Here is a 24,948-nt window from a genome sequence, read left to right as displayed (position 1 = left end):
TTATTGTTTAATGGATACAGAGTTTCAGTTGTGGACGATGAAAATGTTCTGGAGATGGATGGTGGTGATGACCGCACAACAATGTGAATATACTTAATATCACAGAACTGTACACTTAAAAATGGTTAAAATGGTAAATTTTATGTTATGTATATTTTACAAAAATAAAAAATTTAAAAGATAAAAAAATACTTTCTAATATGTAAACATGAGAAAAATACTTATCTCTGGTCTTGTGAGTTCAAATTTTTCACATTAATTAAATGCAGAGAAAATAGTAGTGAGCTCACTAGATTAAGAGGACATTTTCCGGAATCCTGCTCCTCCATTGTGAACTTTGGGCAAATTAAATAACTTCACTTCCCTCCCTTTTGAGAGCTCAATTAATATTTGTTGAATGAGTAAATAACTTAATTTGAATATGACAATGTTTGTTGGGAAATACATTAACTTCTGTGATCCACTAGGAGCCCAGTCTCAAAGTTCTAGTTAGGAGCCAGAGGGTGGCTTGTTAGAAAAAAATTGGAGCCGAGAGGGAGGCATTCAGGCCTCTGTGAGCACGATGAGCTATCCCTGCCACACAAGGGAAGGACAAATGACAAACTCTGACACGTCCCTGTTCTTTGGGCTCTAGTCTTTTAGGCTCCACTCTGACCATGCTGTTCAGATAACACATTTCTTCCTTAGTCTAATACGGAGCCATTGTGAAATGATTGAAAGAAACCTTCTTAACAGTCATACTTAGCTTTAAGATCTGGTTTGAAAAACCTTTTACATTTATGCTTTCTTGATTTTACATTTTGGTACCTTGAAATAGCAGTTATATCAGTGTGTTTTTGAGTCAGACTAACCTGGGTTTGGTCCTTACCACTTAGCAACTGTTTGAAGTTGGGTAACTTTCTTAACTAGCATGAAGTTCAGTTTCCTTATCTGTTAAAGGTAGACCATAACTACCTCCTAGAGGTTGCTGAATGGATGAAATAAGGTAATGTATGTAAAATAGCTAGCGAAGTTCCAGGCACTTAGGAAGGACTCAATAAATGTTAGTTTCTTCCCTGGCTCAGGTTTTGAGGTCACAATTTGGTTAGATTTCTGCTTTTCTACACATCCAGGACATCTACAATTTTCTCAGCATATTCTACCTACCTTGAAGACATGCTTCCATTTGTAATTTTTATTAGAATTAAAAAAAATTGCACCTCCTTAAAGAGAGAAATTTATTCTCCAGCAAACTGTTGTTCTGCATATTATTATATATTTTCCATTTTGCATTTTTAATTTCCAGCAAAGCATTTCCAGTACCGGACATCTAGACACAGGTACTCTATCTGATAATCTATAAGCTGAGGATACTTTTGTTTGCGTACTTGAGTACAAAAGAAGGATTCTAACTTTCCAGGCAATTAAAACCACACTCTCACTCAGACAGCTCTTGATCAGCTGATGATTTAGTAACGGTGAACAGAAAGAAAAAGAAGAAAAGATAGAAATTTCTCTGTTGCCAAAAGGGAAAGACATTTTCTCTCATCCTTTTTCTTAGAGTATTTTATCAAGAATACTTGTCTTTGCAAATCTTTTGTTTGTCCCTTTGATATGTATGTTTTATGCCTTTTTTTCTTTGCTTTTTGCTTCTTTCTTTTCTTATGCTGTGGGTGTGTCTTAGGCCATGCCCTCTCTTCTTCCTCTTTCTCTTTCTCCTCCTCTTTCTTCTTTTGGTTACTTGTCATTTTGTCATAATTTCAGACAGAGAAAAATTGGAACAATACTACAAGGATCTCTCACATATTTTTATCCAGATTTATCTATTGTATGCATTTTGATCCACTTGCCTATCTCTCTGCATATTTTTTTTGAGTCACTAGAAAATAAGTTGCAGACATGGCGCCCCTTTACCTCTAAACATCTCTTTAATACTAATAATACTATTTTTTCTAACAGTTTTCTAAGGAACTGTCTCTTTTCCGCCATTTATTTATCCTCTCTTTATACCTTTATTTATATCAGATTTATATCAATATGAACTCAAAAATTCTTATTATATCTCATGAATTGTAATCCATTCCTATCATTATTTATTTTGATACTCAAGTGGTACCATATTTGGCTGAATCTCATGTCCTTTTGATTGGTCCCTGTCATTCTTGGAGTGTTTCCTTACTTTCTGATAAACCAGATATTTACCAGAAAAGTTCATCTTGTACGTTGCCTGGCCCAGATCTTGAATTAGTCTTTTTTCCAAGCTGCCCGTGGTTTTCTTTTGGTGGATATCTGTGCTTAGAAATTAAGGTCTGAGCATTAACTGTTCTCATTACTACTAGTCTGTCATACCTTTTAGGCCTTTTCAAGAAAACAGAGTTAGGAGATGTATGAATGTGTCCATGTATGTACATGCACATATATTTACTTCTATTTCTCTCCATATTCACATCTACCTATCTATCTGTCTACCTGCGTGTCTACATTTCTATTTATCATCATCTATCTAAATGATCATAACCTCACTGATGTCTCCACTCCCATTTCAACATCACAGGGTGGAATCATTCACTGTGTGCTCTTCTGTGTCTGACTTCTTTCACTCAGAATACAATTGGTGAGATTCAGCCCTGCTGATTTGGGTATCACTTGGAATGTGACTGTTTTCAATACATATCAGTGCCTTCAGGTCTCATCCTCATGGTATGTATTTTTAAGTAGGTTATAAATATTATACTTCTGTTTTACTTAATTAAACATATATTTTGAATGGAAATTTAAAATGTTGGATTTTTGGCTATATAATATTATAAATAACTTCCTGGCTTTTCCAAGTTCTGAATCTGTCATACTTTTAAACTTGTCAGAGGCATAAGGAGCATTTTAAAATTTGGCTGCTAATATTGACCTTTCCAAGAATGTGGGAAAGAAAATACTAACGTTTTTCAGAGGCAAAAGCATTGGCATCACAGCAATTCTTTTAAACCACGTGTTAAAGTGAGGGTTTTATCTTGCTTTATGTCTGTTTACACACTCTCAAGAACGGCTGAGCTTGTGTGTGCTGTTTCGTGTTTGACCACAGATGCTATCAAATGACAAAACAACGACAACAAAAACATAGAATATGATTTCCTAATGCCACCAGTCTCTAAGAATCAAAAGTTCATTTTCAAAGATGTGGGAACTCTGGGAGAGAATCCCTTCATCTCTCCACAGCCCACAGCTCTTAATAATTTAGTAGAAAAGAACTATTAGAATGATTTTACTCAAAGTGAACATTGCCATTAAAAACCAAAGAAAAAATAAATTGAATTGTACGAAGAGTAAATGCAAATGTAATACAAAATATCAAAGCAGACATTTTCTTTTCCAGAAATTTTCATTGCAAAGTAGGAGACAGAGAGCACACTCTGAGATGCTGGAAAGGGCCTGGCATTCAGGTAACAGGGGCTCTAGTTGATCTTCTCTGTTCCTGATTAGTTGTATGACCTTAAACAAGCAGCTTCAGTTTCGGGGACTTCATTACCTCTGATCTAAAACTAGAGGTTTGGAGAGGAAGGAATCTAAGGCGCATGGCCTGCAGGACTTGATGGCCCACGTGATGCTCAAGCGCCAAACAGATAGAGGAGTAAAACCAGAAGCATGAAAATTCTAGACAAACCTCTTCAGCCTGATCATATAGGGAACTGAAATACATTGTGAGTTATGGAAAAAGGCTTAGTCCTTATTTTGATGCCTGATAAGACCCGGAGCACTCTTACACACCAGCCACACCCTCTGCCTAGTGTTAGTTAATAGTCAAAAGGTCAGAGTGTTTAATGCCTGTAAGAATACACTTTCTATCAAGTTTGTGAATCAAGGTTAGGGAAGAGGTAGAAAGTAGGTTCTTAACTACAACACTATTTGAAGCTCTTAATGCATTTTTCATTTCATTGCTGATTTTTCTTCTTGAAATGTTGCTTCTCTCTTATTTTTCAGGGAAGGTTTATGGAGCTCCAGTATGGGGCCCTGAGGACACCATGGGGAGCTGAAGGCAGGGTCTTTGCCCTCTTGGAGTTCACATTTTAGTGGGTGAGACAGACACACACACACAGACTGAAGGAAAATTTAGTGTGCTGTGAGGAGGTCCTTTCGCAATAGGGGAACTAGTGTGTGTATCACCAGTCATGGGAGGCCTCCTGGAGGAGTCAAAGTCTGAGCTGAGATCTGAAAGTGAAGAGTGAGAGCAGGAGGGAGTGTCCCTATGTGGCAGTTAGTACTCTTCAAGCAGAGATGAGAATGCGTAGCCCTCCAGGCTCTGAGGGAAGATGAGGGTGGTGAGCAACTTGAGTTGGGTCCTGTGGAGAAGTTGTCAGGGCCTGACCCTCCCGGTAGGGCCTTTTAGGTCAGGTTAGAGTGGTGGACTTTGCATCCTAGGGGCAAGTGGTGTCACTGACAGGCTGTTGGGCAGCTGGGTGGTGATCTCCTGGAAAGGGCAGTTTATTCTGTATTTGCTGCAGGTCTATGGTTACAAAGAATAGATTCATACTGTTAAGAATCTACAATTGAAAAGGGAAGCTATGCAGAAAGACGTAATTTCAGGGCTTAGTTAGAAACACAAAATCATTTGGGATCATGAAAGAGACAGATAACGCTTCTTCTTAGAGGAGTGTGTATATGAGCCAGGGCCAGGGGGAGGGATAACTAGGCCCTGTCTGTGCCCACCCTTCGCCCTGCATCTGCTCTATTGGTAATGATAGTGGTGGTGGTGATGGTGGTGATGGTGGTGATGGTGAAGAATGTGATGGGGAGGAGGACAGAGTGAAGGTGAGGAGGAAGGAAGAATTTATGAGCCTATTCTGAGGAAGTAACAGCAGAAATTTGGCTGAAATTTCTTTAATCTAGTGGCTTTCAAAGTGTGCTCCCTGGACCACCAGCATCAGTATCACCTGGGCACTTATTAGAAATGCAAATTCTTTGTTCCCACCCAAAACATGCTTAAGGAGAAACTCTGGGGACGGGGCCCAGCAATTTGTGTTTTAACAAGCCTTCCAAGTGATTTTGATGCATGCTAAATTTGAGAGACACTGCTTTCATTGATATTTTTGTGTACCTCAAATGCAGAGCCCTCCTAGTCTCCATTCTTCTAAATGATTGCATAATATTCCACTCAATAGATACACAATGTTTATTTTACTGTTCCATTTAACAAACCCCTGGGTTGTTTGCCCTTTTTGGCTATTATAAGTAATGTGGCAGTGAATGCCCAAGCACATTTAGCTGGTGAACTTATTTATTTATGATTTATTTACTTTTTATTATTGAAGTATACTTTATAAACAGGGAAACGCACAAATCTTATGTGTACAGTTTGCTGAGTTTGACAAACACATATACCCATGTGACCCACACTGCTGTCAGTGCCTTACCCCAGAAAGATCCTTGGTACTTAGGCTGACAAATGAGGCTTGGTTTGCCTGGGACTTTTCTGCTTTTAGAATCGAAAGTCCTATGTCCTGGGAGCCCCCTTAGTCCTGAGTGAACTGGGATGATTGGTCGCTCCACTAGAAGGTACTCCTTCCACTCCAACCTCCACAGTCGCTGTTCTTGTTTGTTTGGAGAACTTTTGGACGTCTATTCAGAGAGTAACTTCCTGGTGATGGAATTGCTTGGGTAAAGGCACATGGCTGGTATATGGTGGATGCTTTAAAAGTCAATCAACATCCTGAATATCAAGGGTAACTTTGAATATTTTGGTGGGACATTGCCTTTCTTTCCCCTGTGTTTGTTCGGGGCTGGGGGAACAGGCAGGGATTTTTTTTTCTAGGCTCAATGACCTTCTCAATGACCACACAGTTTAGAAAGCAAAGCTAAGCCATAATACATGACTTTTTCTCAATTTTTCCCAAACACTACAGGTAAATTTAGATTTAGGCAAAGAGAAGGCAACAAGTGCCAGACACAGAAAATTACCATCTAATTCTTGAAAGCAGTGCCCTGGCATATACTCTCACTGCCAACATAGGAGAGGGTCCATTTCTCACATCCACACAAGATCTGGTTATCATTAAAGAGCTTAATTTTTGTTACTCTTATATCTGAAAAAATAATATCTCATTGATACATTGATTTGCATTTATTTGTCAGTGTAATTGGCCATTTTTTCCAAATGTGTATTGATTCTTTGTGTTTCCTTTACGATAATCTGGCCAGGAGATTTCTGCTGAACTTAACATAGAACTAACTTTCTCTTTGCTCATGTGTCATTTCCTCTAGGAATTCCTTCCTGACTCTTCCCTCACTCTTCCCATTCCAGGCTAGGCTACGAGAGAGCATCTCCATGCCCCCTGTGCCTTTCTCTGTGCTCCTCACACTAGATTATACAGCATTTCCGTGTTTCACCTCCGGCCTCCTCCTCTGTCTCCCTGAACACCCAGAAGAATGGGCCTTCCGCCTGTCTCCCTGCTGCCCGGCACGGTTTCTGGCACTTGGTGCCTTTTCTTTGCCTAAATCTAAATTCATCTGTAGTGTTGACGAGAAACTGAAAAAAAAATCACATATCACGACTTAGCTTTGCTTTCTAAACTGCAGGGGCATTGAGAAGATCATTGAATCTAGGGAAAAAATCCCTCCCCCAGCCCAGAACAATCCTAGAGGAAAGAAAGGCAACGTCCCACCAAAGCACTCCAAGTCCCCCTTGACATTTCGGATGTTGACTGAGTTGTAAAGCATCCACCATCCACCGGCCACGTGCACTGATGCATTTCTCCTATGCTGATCCCACTCTCTGGTGGGGCTCTGTGTGAAGAAGAGGAGCCCCTGTCTGGGTGAAGAAAGTCTGATTTTCAGCTTTTAGGCATGGTGACAGTTTAGAGCTCTTTTTCACCTAGATGCATTCTTTCCTTTTAAGTTCAACAAATATTTACTGATCACTTACTAGGTGCTAAACACAGAGGGAACCACAAAGACCTCTAAGACTGGGTCCTGTCCTCCAAGATAGGTCAAAAACACAATAGCTCCCAGTAAGCAGAGATGAAATCGGCATTTTGTATGTGAAGAAACGCTGGCGAGGGAGAGGTCAATTCCAGAAAGCCAGTGCTGACCTGATTAAGGCCAAGGAACGTGACAGCAGACAGACAGACAGACAGACTCCTCCAGAAAGTCCCCTTGGAAAAGGGACTTCAGGTTTCTTGAAAATGGGGGAACCCCATTGTAAAGCACTTCTTTATTTGGAAGTGACATTTGGACCCCTTTCTCAGCTCTTAATGGTGTGAAATTTGATAAAATGCAAAGTGAACAAGAGAGGCAGGGATGAGAAACCCGGGTTGTACTCAGAAATTAAACAGTCTCCAGCAAGAAGAGAGCTTACCCCCTGTAGCACTGTGAAACGCTCCCAGCCCTGTACTGGCATGACCTTGAAAACACTTGTCTTCTTTGTATTTTCGTATGGGTTCCCCGTCTCTGACAAAAGATTCTCTCTCTGACCGAGCTTGGGCCAGGCTCCTCTGAGCCCTCTTTTCAACTAGGCCTCAGCCTTGGCCTTGAACAAACACTGACATAGTTTCTGACAGCTCAAGGCCACATCCCTGAGATGACCCTAGGTCAGCTTCCAGTGCCTGTGTGGGGAAACTCAGTGTTGCCTGAAAATTTTACTGTTTGTTCCAGCCCACACCTGAGGATAGGACCCCTGTTCCCAGTCTCTGCAGAAGATGGAGTCCTAACTTCAATAATCGCCACTGTCAGACACAGTGGGCCCCGTCGCATTTATACTGACCAACCCTTTGTAATTTTTCACTTTCCTGACTCTACGAAGCCCCACTCACCCCCCTCCCTACTCCCTTCTTCTCTCTTTAAAACGCCCCATCACCTCTGTACAAACTGAACTTGAGTTCATTTTACGCCAGACTCTCTGACATATTAATATCTGTCCTCATCACTTTAACTAGTGACTGCCTTTGTTTATCTTTGACATCCCTGTGGGCCAATTTGCAGATCTGAATAGAAATGTGCCATAATTGGTTCAGACTTCTTACAAGAATGAGAGAAAAATTCCCACTTATCGGATAATTTATTTATATTCTTATTTTTTGTTTTGGCTGAAATAGTTATTTTCAAGTATTGATTGAACGATAAAGAGCTCATATAATTCTCATTAAAGGCTACATTTAGCATTCTGCAGGCTTTCCAACAAGACTCGTTTTCAGCAACGTAATTGTGCAATTATACCTGCTGAATTTGGGTCCATGGACATTTACCAAACGCCTGTGCCAGCCACTGCTCCAGGTACCAAGGAGGCGAGGAGGAATCAGATGCTGCCCCAGAGAGCTCACATGCAACACCCGTTACAATCCTCTGCCCTGCGGGGCCCAGTGTTGTCAGGAGGTCTAGAGACCTCATCATGTGGTGGCTTGGAGGCTGGGGGAAGAGAAGGTGACTCTGGTGAGGCTGAATGCTCTGTGTCTCCCGTGGCAAGGCACGTGTGCGTTGAGTCTGGTAGGAAGGGTGAGGGTTTGACTAAAGGAGAAGAGGATAAGGAGCAGCACTCTGGGATGGCAGTGAGCCGTGGCTGTGCATGTTGGTTGGACTCTGCATTTGGGGGTAGATAAAGGGACAATAGTAGGGATGAGGTAGGGAGGAGAGGAGGCATGGAAGGTGAGTCAGCCATGACATGAAGGGCCTTGGATGCTGAGCTCCGGGATCACGTCTACTCTGCAGCGGTGGGAACCCACTGGAGGCTTGTAAGGGAAGGGGGACACCGTCAGTCCTGAGAGGAGGGAGGGTTAGAGGGCTGGGTTTGGGGCACCGGTTGGGAGGCTCTTCAATAGTCCAGTGGGTCAGGGAACAGACCAGGGTCGTGGGGCACTCAGAATATCTGGAACACTTCTGCACTCTGCCTGGCAGAGGTGGAAAGAAGGAGGGTGACTGAGCTTCCACGTCAGCTATATAATTTCTGTACCTAGCAAACTGCGGCTGGCTGGGGTCCTCTATTAGCTTGCTCCAGGTGCCATAACAAAATACCACAGACTGGGTGGGTAAACAGCATAAATTTATTTTCCCCAGTTTTAGAGGCTGGAAGTCCAAGATGGAGGTGTTGGCAGGTTTGATTTCTCCTGAGGCCTCTCTCCTTGGTTGGCAGATGGCCACCTTGCTGTGTCCTCACATGGTCTTTTCTCTGTGAGTCTGCATATCTCTATCCTAATCTCCTCTTTTTATAAGGACACCTTTATAAGGTCCTTAGGATTGGATTAGGATTAGGACTCACTCTAATGGCCTCAGTTTAACATAATCACCTCTTTAAAGGCCCTCTCTCCCAATATGGTCACATCTGAGGTACTGGTGGTTAGGGCTTCAACATATGAATTTTAGGGGGACGAAATTCAATCCGTATCAGGACCCATGAAATATTCTTGGTAGTGAGACAGTAGAGCTTCATGGTTAAACACATGGGTCTAAAAGCCATATTACTCAGGTTTAAATCTTGAATTCTATCCTAAGGCAAGTTACTTGACCTCTCTGTGCCTCAGTTTCCTCATCTGTGAAATGGGGATGATCATAATTGTCCCTATTTCATGTTGTGAGGGGTAAATAAAATAACATGTGTGATATGTTCAGAACAGTTCCTGACACATAGCAAGCTCTGTACGAGAGTTTTCTTTAATTATCATGACTTTGGACCAGTGGGGTGGCAATTCTGGAAGTCAGTCCCACTATGGTCTCAGGTGGACACTGAGTTACAGGGCCTGAATTCCTGTCCTCAGCATTTCTGCTGCAACCACGAAGCAAATCACTTAAAGCAGTGGTCCTCAGCATTGGTTGTAGATTAGATTTATCTGGGGAGGTTTTAAAACTCCCAATGCCCAGGCTGATTCCTAGGCCAATGAAATCAGACTTTGAGGAGGTGGGGCCCAGGCATCAGTGGATTTTTAAGGCTTCACATGATTCCAACATGCAGCCAAGATCGGCAATCATTGCCTTAACTCCTTTGTTCCTCAGGAAAACTGGGGTGGTGAGCTTAATGGGTTGTTGTATATAACCTCACTACTCACCAAGAGCAGCAGCATCAACTGTGGACTTGTGGTCTCTTGATCCCTGTCCCAGACCTGGTGAATCAGAGTCTGCAGTTTAACAATTGCCCAGGTGATTTGTACGCACGTTAGGATTTGAGAATCCTGGAAGTTCTTCAGTGTTCGTGGGTGCTTTTCAGGTCCCTTTCTTCTGCTACAGGAGACCGGATGACGGCTGCTAACACCCAGTGCAGTGGGGGAATGTTTTAGTGGTGCATTCTGTTTTTGAAGGTAATACTATATGTGAGCATGAGGAGATGGAAAGACCATTGAATTTAGAGTTAGGATTATTCAAAATGAGGTCTTAAAACTCTTTCTAGTAGCTCGGCAATCTTGGGAAAACCAATTAGCCTCCCTGAGCCTCTGCTTCTTCAAACAACATATCTAAGGCCTGTTAGGTACTAGAGTCTGTGCCAGGTGCCCAAAACAAAACGAGACAAACAAAAACTGCACACACACACACACACACGCACACACACAGACACATGCATGCACGTACAGCCAATGGCAGAAAAAGCTCTCAGAGAATTTATAACCTAGGAGAAATGAGACAAATAATTACTGTACACAATAGAGAAGCAACGTCAAATGACCTTGGAATCCAAAAGGAGGGAAGGTATCTTCTGTCTGGGCTTCATGAAGATGTGACATTTGAGTTGCATCTTTTTTTAAGGATTATTTTTATTGAGGTCATATTTGCTTATAACATTGTGTAATTTCAGGTGTACATTGTTATATTTCAGCTTCTGTATAGACCGCATCATGTTCACCACCAATAGTCTAGTTTTATCTGTCACCATACATATGTGGCCCTTTACCTCTTTCACCCTCTCCCCACCCCCTTCCTCTCTGGTAACTACTAGTCTGTTCTCCTTATCTATGTGCTTGTTTATCTTCCACATATGAATGAAATCATATGGTATTTGTCTTTCTCCATCTGACTTATTTCGCTTAGTGTAATACCCTCAAGGTCCATACATGTTGCTGCAAATGGCACAATTTTGTCTTTTTTATGACTGAGTAGTATTCCATTGTATATATATACCACCTCTTCTTTATCCATTCATCAATTGATGGGTACGTGGGTTGCTTCCACATCTTGGCTATTGCAAATAATGCTGTGATGAACATAGGGGTACATATATGTTTTTGAATTATTGATTTCATGTTATTTGGATAAACACCCAGTAGTGGGATAGCTGGATCATATGGTAGTTCTATTTTTAATTTTTTGAGGAATCTCCATACTGTTTTCCATAGAGGCTGCACCAGTTTGCATTCCCGCCAGCAGTGCATGAGGGTTCCCGTCTTACTACGTCCTCTCCAACATTTCTAAGTTGTATCTTAATGAGTAGATGGTTTTGTTTTCAGCAAGGGTAAAAGTCCACATGAGCAAAGGCCACAGTGTGAGAAAGTTAAGGGCATGTTTGAGGTGGCAGAATAATATGTACTAACTGGAAATTAGGATGCTTAGGAATAAAAAGTGTGAGAAATTAATGAATTCATCTGATATCCTTATTGTTGAACATCAACTATGTATTAGGCACTCTTCTAGTTGTACTCCTAGAGCTGTGAAAATATGGCCCAAAATTCTAGTCAGAGTCAACAGATTGTAAACAACAGAAATAAGTGAATATTATAGTATAATAAGAGTAGACTCTGATAGAAGAGTGTCCCAGGCAGAAAGAATAGCAAGTGCAAATCCTTGAGGCAGGAGCAGGCTGCCATGTTAGAGCAGAAGGGTGGGTGATAACCAGAGTGAGGCTCCAGAGCAGGGGAGCAGGTGGAGATTAGATCAAAGGGGTAATGGCAGTCCCGTCGTGTGGGGCCTTGAAGAACATTGTAAGGATTGTGGCTTCTATTCTGAGTGAGAAGGGAGCTATTAGAGGGTTTTGAGCAGAAGAATGACATAATCCGACTTAAGCTTAAATGGATTATTCTGGCTGCTGTGTTGAGAATAGACTTTAGGGAGGTCATGGTGGAAGCAGAGATTGGTTAGGAGGCTACTGTAATAGTTCAGGCAACAAATAATGGTGGGTTGGAACTGGTCACATTCTGGATATATTCTGAAGGATTGATAGTATTTATTGCAGGTTAGAGAAGGAGTCAACCAAGGATGAATCCAGTTGAAAGATGTCTCAGCAGTTGGAAGGAGGGAACTGCCATTTGATGGAAAAGACTACAGGTAGGTTGGTCAGTTTTGGAAGTGTTAGGTTTCGGATTTCTATTAGACATTCAAGTGGAGATGTTGAGTAGGAATCTTGTGTCTGGAGATATGAATTTTGGGAGTTCTCAGAGTTTAGAATGTATTTAAAGATTTAAGACAGGATGAGATACCCAATGGAATATGTGTAGATAGAGAAAAAAAGAAGACCAAGCACTGAGCCCTAAGAGATCCCAATGCAAAGAGGTCAGGGAGCCGAGGAGCAGCTGACCAGAAGCTGACCCTGAGAAGGCATGGCCAGTGAGGAAGGAGGTAAGCCAGGAATTGTGGTGTACAGGAAGCCAAGTAGACAAAGTGTTTTGGGGAGGAGAAGATAATTAACTAAGTCACACGCTGCTGATTGGCAACTAAGATGAAGCCTAAGACTGGACCACGGGAATCAGCCATTGTTGCCTCCACCTGAGCTGTGTCAGTGGACTGTGGGAGGGAGAGCCTGGTCACAGTGGGTTTAAGGGAGAGTAGGGGGAGAGGGATTGTAGACAGCAGCTAGACAGAATTCTTCTGGGGAGTTTTGTTGTAAAGGGAAACAGAAAATTGGAGCAGTACCTGGAGGGGGAAGTGTTGTTTTGGTTCCCCCAGAAGAAGCCCTGAGATAAGGATTGGAGTGGAAATAGTTTATTTGAGAGGTTCAGGGAACATCAACGGGGCAGGATGAAGTTAGGGGAGGAAGAATCATGTAAAGATGACTTATCAAGTCAGCTCCCATGGTGGGTGATGGGGCACCATCCTGTGGGGAAGCTTTGGGAATGACACACACACACACACACACACACACACACACACACGCACACACACAAAAGCCAAAATTATCCCACCTGAGGGGTAACAGAGATGTAGTATTTATGTACAAACTCCTGTCAATCAGTGGGTGAAGGCTGTTCCAGGGAGCGTGAATTTACTGGCGCTTATGTTTGCTATGGGTGCGTGGGGGGCAAAACTGAGGCAGGAGAAAGCAAGCCCTCAGCTGAAGAACAGCTGCTGGCAAGTGACATTGGGCTTATGTGCCCGCAGAGGTAATGGCAGAGATACGGGAGGGAGGAGAGGAGCAAACAGCATCCATTTCAAGCCCAGAGACACTTTTTAAAAAATGATGGGTGGAATAAAAGCATCTTTGTTGAGGTGAATGATCTTAGTGTGTGTGTGTGTGTGTGTGTGTGTGTGTGTATGTGTGTGTAGGGGGATCACGAAGGAGAGGGAGGGGAAATTACTAGAATATGTGCTTGGGTAGGCAGGAAAGAATGGGTTCTAGTGCACAGGGGAGGGGCTGGCTCTGGATGGCAGCATGGAGAGTCCATGTGCAGTAACCAGCAGGAAGGCAGCGTATGTGGGTGCAGATGGATGCTGGGAACTTGGGCACATCCTCTTCTGATTACTCCAATTTTCTGAATGAATAGAAATAAGGCCCTGAGCTGAGAGTGAGGGCAGAGTAGGAGGAGTTGGAGGCTTGCAGAGACGGGAGAAGGGGTAAAATGCCATCGAGCAGCGTGGGCGGTGAGTAGACTTGGTCAGGCAGTGTGATTCCTTGGCAGCTTGAAGGATAGATGGGAACTGGGGGAGGTGTGAGGGTAAGGATCAGTTGGGATGATTTCCCATTACCTGACAAGATGTGACGAGCTCTTGTACTGGGAAATGGGAAATTGGACTTGGCACAGTCTCAGGGCTTCAAGGGCAGTAAAAGGTTAATGACACATCTCCTTATTGCTTGTGCTTGCTTTGTTACAATGATCTTCAATCTTTGGTTTCTTTTCAAGTACGTTTTTAAGCTCACTTGTTTGTGTGCAGACATTTAGTTAAAACTAAATAAAGTATATTAGGGGCCGGCCTGGTGTCATAGTGGTTGGGTTCGCGTGCTCTGCTTCTGGCGGCCTGGGGTTCCTGGGTTCGGATCCTGGGCGCAGACATGTGCGCCACTCATCAAGCCACACTGTGGCAGGCGTCCCACATAAACTGGAGAAAGATGGGCATGGATGTTAGCTCAGGGCCAATCTTCCTTAGCAAAAAGAGGAGGATTGGCAACAGGTGTGAGCTCAGGGCTAATCTCCCTCACCAAAAAAACAAAAAACAAAAAACAAATAAAGTATATTAAACCACTTACATGCACATAAGTAAACTATGTTAAAGTGCTAAAAGTGAACAGGTGGTGGGAATTCCACTCCTCTCTAGAAACCCAAGGTCCTGCTGACATGCGGAGCAAGTGTCAACCCATACATTAAATATTAGTAAAGCAAAATTACTTTCTCATTTTTTGATAAAAATAAATTCATATAGCAGTTCTAATATGTTGTTCCCATAATACATTGGATTGAAAATCTTGTGCCCTTTGGAGATTCCCTGGTCTAGACCAGTGATCTTCAAACTGGGATGTGCACACCCCAGGAATATGCAAAGAATTCTCATGAGATAATTTTAAGGAAATTAATTTCCCCACATTCAACTTCTATAGGGTCTAAATTTGATATCTCTTGACTTTTGCTATTTACCTGCAAGAGAAGATACTTCTGGTAGAGGGTCTCCTTTCCTACCTCTACCTGCATAATCTCCTTTCATCCCTTGACAAGTGGAAGGCACACCTCTTATCCATCCGGAATCTTACCACGGAGCCTTGCTCCAGCCTGTGCAGTCTTCCTGGTAATCAAACAAAAAGGCAATTCAATAACTCCTTTAACGCAGGCACCATTCTCTTCACTAAGATGTGTTCTTCAGTAAGTATTTACTCTTTGTGTTTAAAGATTGCTTAGCACAGTGTATATTGTGTTTATGTTGTTCAGATCAATTAATTATGGTCTAATAATATTTGCAAATGATGCAATTCAGAAGGAAAATTTTTTACCACTTAGAGCCTTATGGTCACAGAAAACAAAATCAGTAAATTTCAACTTGTTGCAGAAGAATATGATAGGGCTATAAATAAAAGAATTTCAAGCATAAGAGTAAATTACATTAGTATTAAATGTTATGTAGGAAATGGAATCAAATACAATTTCAAAGAACAATTGTAATTGATGTTCCAGTTATTAAAGAGCTTGCTCATGCTTTTTAAAAAAATGGATGAAGGTAGATATGAATTCCATATGGTATTTATATCTTATTGAATACATTTAAAAGAGTGATAATAGTTTTATTTTTAAATGTCAGTGTTTATGACGCAAGAGATTATATGCTTTGCAACTATTTAAATTTGTGATGAAAATTTTTAGCTGTCTACTTAAAACCACGTGAGAGGGATCATAGTTGTAAATTCTTTTAGGGAATATTCAAACCTCTGAACGAGATGACTCTTTTGGAAAGTTTACAGGTAGGTGACAGAAAATAGACACTACGGGAGCTCCAGGTGCAGGGACACTAGATTTTTAAGGTGCCATAGCCTTGAGAATGGTTCTATTCTCAGGGGAAAAAACCAATGTCCCCCTATTTACACTTGACTTAGTCTGATCATGAGTTCCAAATTTAGCCTTAGAAAATCTCACCCCTTCTCAATCCATAGATCTGACGCCACATCCACCAATAGTGGAATTGACTCTGCCCATAAAGGATAAACGCCGTCAAATAGAATATCTAGATTTTAGTTTGGAAAATGCTGAACACAAGCTGACTTGGGAACTTTAAAACTCTGCTAATTATTACGTCTGATCTGAATTCATAGAATTTCGCATCCATCTGCTCCTTTCCATTTCTCAAAGTTCTCATCATCTCATGTCAGCTAGACCGAGGAGAGAGCGGGGTAGGAAAATGGAGAAATCTCTGTCCTCTGCTCTTGAAGAAAATAATTGCACAGATACGCTACGAAAGAAAACCACAATTAGGTTGCTCTAGACTTAAATCTAGAAGAAGAGTACATGCACACGTTTTAGAAATAGTTTCTAACTAGGATTAAGAAATGAGCGTACTGGTGCTGTCTCAGGTAAGAAAAAATCATGATACCTCCTTAGGTAAGTTTCTGGTTTATTGAGGTTTCACATGTGTCACAATAAATGTTGCCTTTATTGATGAGAATCTATCCTACTAAGATTAGGTTTTTGTTGCAATTCAGATCAATTCAGCAGATACTATGGGAGGTGGCCACAAAACTTTAGGGAATTTACAGTTTGAGGGAAAATAGTTACATACACGAATAATTTCCTAAGTCATAAACAATTGATCTTCATAATATATCTGTAATTACAGAGGAACTGCTATGCTTCAGATACTGTGAGCAACACAGTGGATATAAGATAAACAAGAAGCCATGCTCATTTCAACATGAGATCCCCACCTGGCCTCCACTTCCATGACTCACCAGGTAATCTGAGGTTCCACCTCTACGTAGGCAGCCTGCCATGACAGATGCCCCGGCATGCGGGAAGTTTGCAGTGTCTAGGCCACCCACTCTCTGTTAAGCCCACACATGTCATCTCTCACCAGATGATTCCTAAATAAAGTTCTTAAATTATTATGATGCTAATACTCCAGTCTCAAGAGTCTGCTTCTTGTGTGGAGATTAATTTACTGAAAAACTTATAAATGCTTGGACAACTGGTTGATAGGGATTTGTTGAAACAAATCAAAACATTTACCTCACTGATCTTCCTTTCATTTTAAAATAATTTTATCATCTTTCAGTTGTAATGTATGTATTGCTAGCTTTTTCTTATCACAATTGATCTATGAAGTAGATATCAACATTCAAACATTGTAACTAGTGATAAAATAAAGAACATAGTTTTGACTGAATTAAATAAGATCATTTAAGAGGGCAAAATTAGAGAAATGGCTGAACATTGGCTAAAAATGAGTCTTGCATTAAATGGAAAAATCTAATGTATTTATCACAGGGCACTGAGACTGTGAGTTTGCTCTGTAAGGAGAGGTTATTTTATTTGCTCCATGAGTGATTTAATTGATACAATTTTAGTGGCACTGTTTTGTATGTTGTTTTCTAATGGCAGTTCTGTTAAATGGGATACAAAGGAAAATTTCTTATTTTGTTATTATGCTGATAATGAAGAACCAAGAGAAGAAAATATGTTTGTTTTAATGATGATGAGAACAGAAAAAAAATCACTTCATGTTCTTTCTTGACCTTAAGTTACTGAAGGAAAGACATAATATGTGTTCCTCCTTGGGGTGGGTAGGGGGAGTGGACTGTGACCTAAAGGAGTACTATCCATCCTATTTAATCTTTGTAAAATTGTCTCTTTTCTCCATATCATTTCCCTAGTCAAAATGACACAGCCTCCAAGTGTTTATGTGGTACAGCATAGACTTCTTGGTCTGGCATTTGAGACTCATTTTTCCTACCTGGTCTCCCAGGACTTAAGACAAGAGTATGTCTTTCCAGATATAAGCCAATTTATGGACTCCTTTCATTTTCTGATGTTCTACATTTTTTTTCCCTATGCGAAACACCCAATCTGGTCATGCCCATGGAGCCAGATGAGGTAGCTGGAAGTGCTGCTTGGATGGGCAGAGGCAGGTGGAGGGGCCCCTTGAGTCAGTTCATACTTGGAGGGACATACTCCGGGTTTGTGGATGAGCTGCCTGCTTGATGGAGAGGTGGATTTGTGGCTGAAGGCAGTCAAAGTTCCCACCAGGAAAGAGCCTTTATGAATTTGAGGAATGAGGAAATGCATAATGTAGTAGTAAACAGCTGCTTAGTACGGTGAATTGCATGTGGTGGGTGTTCAGTGAAAATGTATTATTTATTTGGCTTTCAAATGTTGGAATAAGATGCCAGCCAGAAATTTTCTGTAAGCAGGATTTCTCAGCCTCAGCACTATTGATGTTTGGGTTGGATAATTCTTCCCTGTGGGGCTGTCCTGTGCATTGTAGGATGTTTTGCAGCATCCTGGCCTCTATCCACTGGATGCCAGTAGCAATACTCCTCCTCTCAAGTCGTGACAACCCAAAGTGTCTCCAAACATTGCTCCATGTTCCCTGGGAGTGGGGGCAAAATCGCCCCTGGCTGAGAACTACTGCTGTAAGCTAATTTTCTTCAAATTACATGGGCTTATGCAATTTTAGAATTATGTTTCCTTCCTTCCACATTACCTAACAAACAAGGGCATCTTGTTCTCCAACATACCAACTGTGACCGGTCCTCGATTTGTGCTGACCTGCTCCTTGGAACTTACTGACAAGGCAGTTTACCTGCTGAATGGCATCCAGCTCTTCCCCTTCCTCCTTGTTTGAAAGGGAAGGGATGAACAAGTTATCTATAAAAGCTGTCTGATTTATACTTTGGGGGAGGAAATCTGTATTAATTCATTGTACAAATAAGTTAATGCCTTTTGAGCAAGGAATAGTGACAAGGCCTATGCTTAGAATATATCACAACCTCACTGGCACAGTGGATAAGATAGAATATATTTTGCCTCAATATCAACGACTTTGCTATCCTTATGAACTATACCTGTCAATGATACTTACCTGGATGACAAGGAGATATCGTTCCTCAAGACCTCTGCAGAAGGTACTGGCTTACGTGGACGTTAGATTGCTCGGTCAGACTTGCTCTCTGGGCTGTCGTATCACTACATGACACTCTTTTATTGTGTTTGCCATCAAAGCAGTGTGCTGTTCTGTTGTTGTGCATCCAGGTTCAGTTTCCTTCTCATTATTCTTTTATGGTACTTCACAATAAATTGATGCTTGTATGCATAACTTCCGGCTAAATTTCTCTTCCGTGTGTTTCATTTGCTTACTGGGGAGAAACACATCGTATGTTGCTTTTATAGACTACAATGGGCTATGCTATTTATATTTTTATAATCAAAATATTAATTGTAACATATTTAGAGTTCTGATTTAGTCATCATGTTTGAGAGCGTGGAGGAAGTGAGGTCTCTAGTTCAATTTAGACACCCTGTATTTCTCGTTGGTCTACTGGACCCATGATGATTTTGCAAGGAGAGGGTTGATTTTACTTTTCAAGAAAATTTGGTTTGGTGCTAAATTATTATAAATACCTTTCTTTTGTGGAGCTCAAATCTGCCTTCTGGAATTATTCTCTATCCATTCTGTGTCGTCCTCTAATGCAGTGACACACACAGATGCTTTCTCCTCCACTTCAACTATTCAGTCTTCACTCAACTTCAGGTCTTCATTCATATATAATATTCTCAGTTTCTTCAACTATTCCTTAAGTAAAATGATGTTAAGATGACCAGCTCCACCTGCTGAAATCCTACCAATTCTTCCAGCAGTGGAAATGCTGGTCACCTCCTCCATGAGCTCCTCCACGATCCCCATGGCAAGAATTCCTCTCTTTCTCTCTGTGTTCCCACAGGACTATGCACTTTGTTGTAACCTTGGCCACATTCTGCCTGTTTTCTGTGTGCACCTGTTCTCCCTCCCCAGTCATGCTCTATGCCCCCACATTGCATGAGTGTCTTTGTCTCCAGAGTGATATGGATACAGTTACTATTCTGGAGATACTAATTTCATGTGTCAATGGGATGAGAGAAGAGAAGTAGTACAGGATGAGCATATTCTATGTGTTAAATAGACTTTTAAAAATAAACTTTTAATTTTAGAACAGTTTTAGATTTACAGAAAAATTGGAAAGACAGTACAGAGAGTTCCCATCTACCCTGCATCTAGTTTCCCCTATTATTAACAACTTATATCAACACGGAACATTTGGAACAATTAATGAACCAACATTGATACATTATTATTAACTAAAATCCATCCTTTATTCAGATTTCCTTGGTTTTTGCCTAATGTTCCAGTTCTGTTCCAGGGCCGCATCCAGGATACCACATTACATTTAGTCATCATGTCTCTTTAAGACTCGTCTTGGCTACAGCAGTTTCTCAGACTTTTGCTTTTGATGACCTTGACAGTTTTGAGGAGTACTGGTAAGTATTTTTGTAGGATGCTCCTCTATTGGAATTTGTGTGAATTTTTTCTCATTATTAGACTGGGGTTATGGATTTGGGGGAGTGTTATGAGAGGTTCCGGGGATTAGATCAGAGACGTAAAAGAAACTTTCCACTCCAAAAAAATGGACTGAAAGTATATTTTATTGTATAGAGGATAGTAAAGGCGATAGTCCACAAACAGATCCAAATAGGTCAAATATTAAGAGGGAAAAACATCAGATTGACTGGAAAGGGAAAACATCCACGTTGACTGAGATAGCAGCAGATTCGAATAGATAGTGTAATGAGAGGGAAAAACATCAGCTCGACTGGAAAGGGATAACATCCACATCGACTGAAGGGAAATGACACAAATCAATCAGAAAGAGAAACACCAGGTTGACTGAAAAGAGAGCACATCAGATCAATTATTCACAACAAATCAATTACTTCACAACAAATCAATTACTCACAACATCCATGCCCCACTGCCGGGAGAGTCCTTTCAATTGGCACGGCTGGGCGGGAATCACACGTCCTGGGCAAGGTGTCCCTTTCACAGGTGGAACTCTCACCAGGCCTCGGTTTCCAGCAGTTTTTTATAGCATCAATAATTCCCAAAGTAAGCAGTTACAGAGCTTTTACAGAACAAGCATTCAGTGTTCCCATGCACAAATGGTTATCAGTGGCATACATGCACTGAGTCTCCTGGCTGTCATCCCAGCCTGGCAGTTGTGTATGTGCATTGTTTACCCTGGTTATCATCTCAGCCTGGCACAGATGGCTATTCTGCCCCAGGCTGCAGCACCCAAAGGGCCTTGAAATTTTTACACCTTGCAACTATCTCCGTGGGAAAAGGGCCAGTTCCCACCACGCAGAAAGCAGCTTTTATATTTCTTTTTGTGCTGGTGGCTGTAGGTCAATGGAGCAGCTAAACATGGCTGTACTCATGTCAAGACAGGGAGGCAGACCATGGAGGCAAAGTGCCATTCTTATCTCATCATTTCAGGGATACACACCATCAACACGACTTATCACTAGTGACGTTAACCTTGATCACCTGGCCGAGGCGATGTTAGTCAGGCTTCTTTACTGTAAGGTCACTATGTTTTCTCCTTTCCAAATTGTACTCTTCGGAAGGAAGTTGCTATGCGCAGCCCACTCTTAAGGACAGGGGAGTTATGCTCGACCTTCTCTTATAGATATTTCAGGGTGGAATATCTAGATAAATTGTTTGGAATTCTTCTGCATGGGAGATTTACCTATCGTCTCCCACTTATTTGTTTATATCCGTATGGACTTATGGATATTTACCTTATACCTTGGGTTACTAAGGAGATTTTTATTAAGTTGAATTGTTGAGTTGATCTTCCCATTTATTATTTTCTCTAGACTTGGAAGGAGTTTACTCAAATTCTACAACCAGTCCTAACTCACAGAAAAAAAACGATAATATTTCACCTGTGTAAAAGGGATGTATACGTATATGTATATAATTTTCGTAAAGTTCATAAGGTGTGTCGGATATTAGAGAATGATAGATAGTCGCTGACACCCTTGTGCTCTCCCCTGCTCCTCCCTAGCTCAGAGAGTCAGAACCCCCAAACTCACTCCCCTTGGGCAAAGATTCTGGTCTTCTTATTCTTCAGTATAGACGTTAAACTGTGTCCTAGCTATGCTGTTAAACTTATAAACCAACAAATTTTTGATTCAGTGAAAGATCCAGTCTAGGAAGCATTTTATTAGGATTTAAAAATTGTACATTATAGCTTTAAATCCTTAGACATCATCAGGTGTTGCTTGGTGAAGTGTTGAGAAGCAGCGGGTGCTGAGCTCCGGTCTTTGGGAGTGCTTCTCGGCAGCTTCATCCCGCTAATCTCTCCTCTCCTTTACTCTCTTCCCTAAATTCCAATTGCTTTCAGATTTGGCTGCTCATAGAAGGTTTACAGATAAAATGCTGGATTCCCAGGTAAGTTTGAATTTCAGATAAGCAACAGATAATTTTTTTTACTGTAATTAAGTCCCAAATAATGCACAGGACATACTTCTGTGATCTTCCTCCCCAAAACATATAACCCTAGTCTAATCACAAGAACAATATCTGAACATGAGAAAAACCCAAATAATGCACAAGATATACTTGTACTAAAAATTACTTGATTTTTAAATCTGAAATTCAAATTTAACTTGGCATCCTGTATTTTTATTTGCTAAATATGGCAACCCTATAGGTGTTATTTGGACAGGCTTACAAAATATGTTAGCGACTGGATCCCCTCCGCCAGATATTCTGACTTAAGTGGTACAGCCTGGAAACCAGGATTTTTCAACAGCTTCCCAGGTGTTTCTGTTGTGCAGCCAAGGTTAAGAATCATTGCTGGACTAGCAATATCTAATTAGGCAGACAGTCGTGATTAATGTAAGCCAAGGACTAGGGCTGAGGGCCCAGAAGGTGGAAAAGGTAAGCACGGTGGACTGCCAGGGAAACTATGTCTAACTAATCAGCAGATGAACAGTCATGGCCAGATGAACACAGCCCACTGAGCACTGAGCATCAACAATACACGCGTGGATGAGGGGAAAGGACCGCACTGCCATGCTCCCCTTGAGTGCCATCACTGAATTTCTAAAATGCATTAGTGCTCACTGCAGACCTCATGTATGATGCTTGGGGACCCCTGTGCTGTGCTTCTCACATGCCCAGATTCTCAGAGATTGCACCGGGCACCATGACTGACTTCCAGATTCTTGCTGCATAGACTGCTTCACACCATGCCAGACTCCTTGGATGCCCAAAGAATCTTGAGCACTGCTGTGTAACCTGAGTGTAATCCACACACTCTTTCCTCTGGTATCTGCCCAGATTGCCTCAAGTCAATGGCTATAATTTCTATGCTTAGACTAACCCTCAGCCACTGGTTTATCTGGCATTTTGTGCCGCCCTGGTTGCTGTTGGGACCTGGCTGGCGTCTCTGTAGGTTGGTTCTGAATTGGCTCCAGGTTTACCACAGGTGCATGGTTCTGGAGTTGGGACTCCCTGGTCTGGGAGGCCCACCTCAGCCCAGACTGCTCGAGGTTCCACTCAGTAGGACCTCATGCCCCCATAGGCAGTGCATATGCCTGGGAGCCTCGAAGGAGAACTGCTAGGAATTCTGTTTTTGCACCACATATAACATAAACTGGTCAAAGTCTTTAAAGCAGAAATTGATCCATAAACGGAGAGACATCCCTGTTAGAGGCAAGCACTGTCCTAACAGCTGTGGGGCCCTCCCAGGAGTGAAGTCATGGTCCATCACCTTCACTCTGCTCATGATCTAGATGAGCAGATGAGCCCTAAATGAGAAAGGCTAAATAAGAACATCCGACAAATAGGAGTAAGATTCTAAGGCATGATGACGTGCTGAGGAGTAATGAGTTCTCCACTGGCCGGTTTTAACTTCTGTTTCACGAATAACTGGTTTATTCATAGGAGTAAAACTTCACAATGTGTGGCTGATGAATGACTGAGCTTGTTGACATTTTTATAGTGTGAGTTTTCTCAGTGCAAGAGTCCTTGACTTATTAGGGTTTTATATAAAATCTGGAACATATTTCCCATTGAAATGGTATAATAAATGGTAGTTAAGCTTCAGAAACTTGCTTAATCCAAAATACATGTGAAATATACTAAATTTTCCACTTTATTGCCAGGACTTGAGGACGGTGGATCACAAATCATTTGGTTGCAGCCTCAGTCTCTAGAGCAGAATCCTTCCAACATTGTGTCCTATATGGGAATCACCTTCTCTCTTTCCAACCGCAGGAGGAAAGGGCATTTCCCCCTCTTTTCTCCCACATGTAGGCAGTGACAAAGTATCTTTCTTCTAGACCTTTCCCCACTGACTGAAAGTTAGGGAGTTTTTGCTCACCTCCCCCACCTGATGTGCAAAAAGTCCTATTGGACAGGTGAGGAAAGGCTAGGGTTTGGGATGGTTTCCAAGGGGGTTCGTGGGAAGGTTGGAAGTGGGGGAGTGGGGCTAACCTCAGCAAGGTAGGGTCAGTGGGATTGAAGGTGAAGAAGAAAAAAGTGGTGTATGCTGAGTGACTAAGCAGCCTCACAGTCCCCAATTTGACATGAAAATAACCCGGAGAGATGTAGACTGGCGCAGTCTCAAGCTCATTCAGCCACATTTCCGTGTGACCGTGCACAGGCGCAGACACTGCGCTGCTCCGGAGGAGCAACTCCAGGGCAGCGCCTCCAGGTAAGTCGCATTTGTGTCAAATGGCGTCACGGGGCGGTAGAATCCAGGCTCGGTTTTCCCTCGGTTTCTATGGAGTCCGCAGCTATGATTTTCCCTGCCGTCAGATATTCCTCTCATTGCCTCTAGATTCTGGCTAGTCAGGAGTTTCCACCTCTGTATGTAGCTTTGAGCTCCCAAGTTCCCACGTGCACGCAAAAGCTGTTGTAGCCCGTGGAAGGACCCCCACCGCCACCCCCAACTTGAGCTTAACTTTTCTTGTTGTTATTTAAATGTTGGCTGTTTGCCCTCACTTGGACTTGATGTAGATAGTATTTTATATCAAACTGGGAAAACACAAATTGTCAGTGTGTATTATTCCCTCCTTCCCCGAATTTTCAACTCAGTCGCATTGTTTTTAACTACTTGCAGAAATGTTAACTTTTCTTCTAACCTAGCTTCTTTCAACGCATTTGCTAACCTCTTAAATTTCTTTTTTCCAGTATACAGTGATAGTCTGATAGTATCTAGAGATCGAGGACATTCAGTTTCTTCACTTATTCCCCTGATCCCAAGGGAAGTGGAGCAGACAGATGTCATCCTTGGGAGCAGGGGGAGTTTAGCTGGGGCTGGTGCTGTGCCTGTGG

Source organism: Diceros bicornis, chromosome 22, assembly GCF_020826845.1.
Source record: "Diceros bicornis minor isolate mBicDic1 chromosome 22, mDicBic1.mat.cur, whole genome shotgun sequence".
NCBI classification, from domain to species: Eukaryota; Metazoa; Chordata; class Mammalia; order Perissodactyla; family Rhinocerotidae; genus Diceros; species Diceros bicornis.
Note: the sequence above shows the minus strand (reverse complement) of the source record.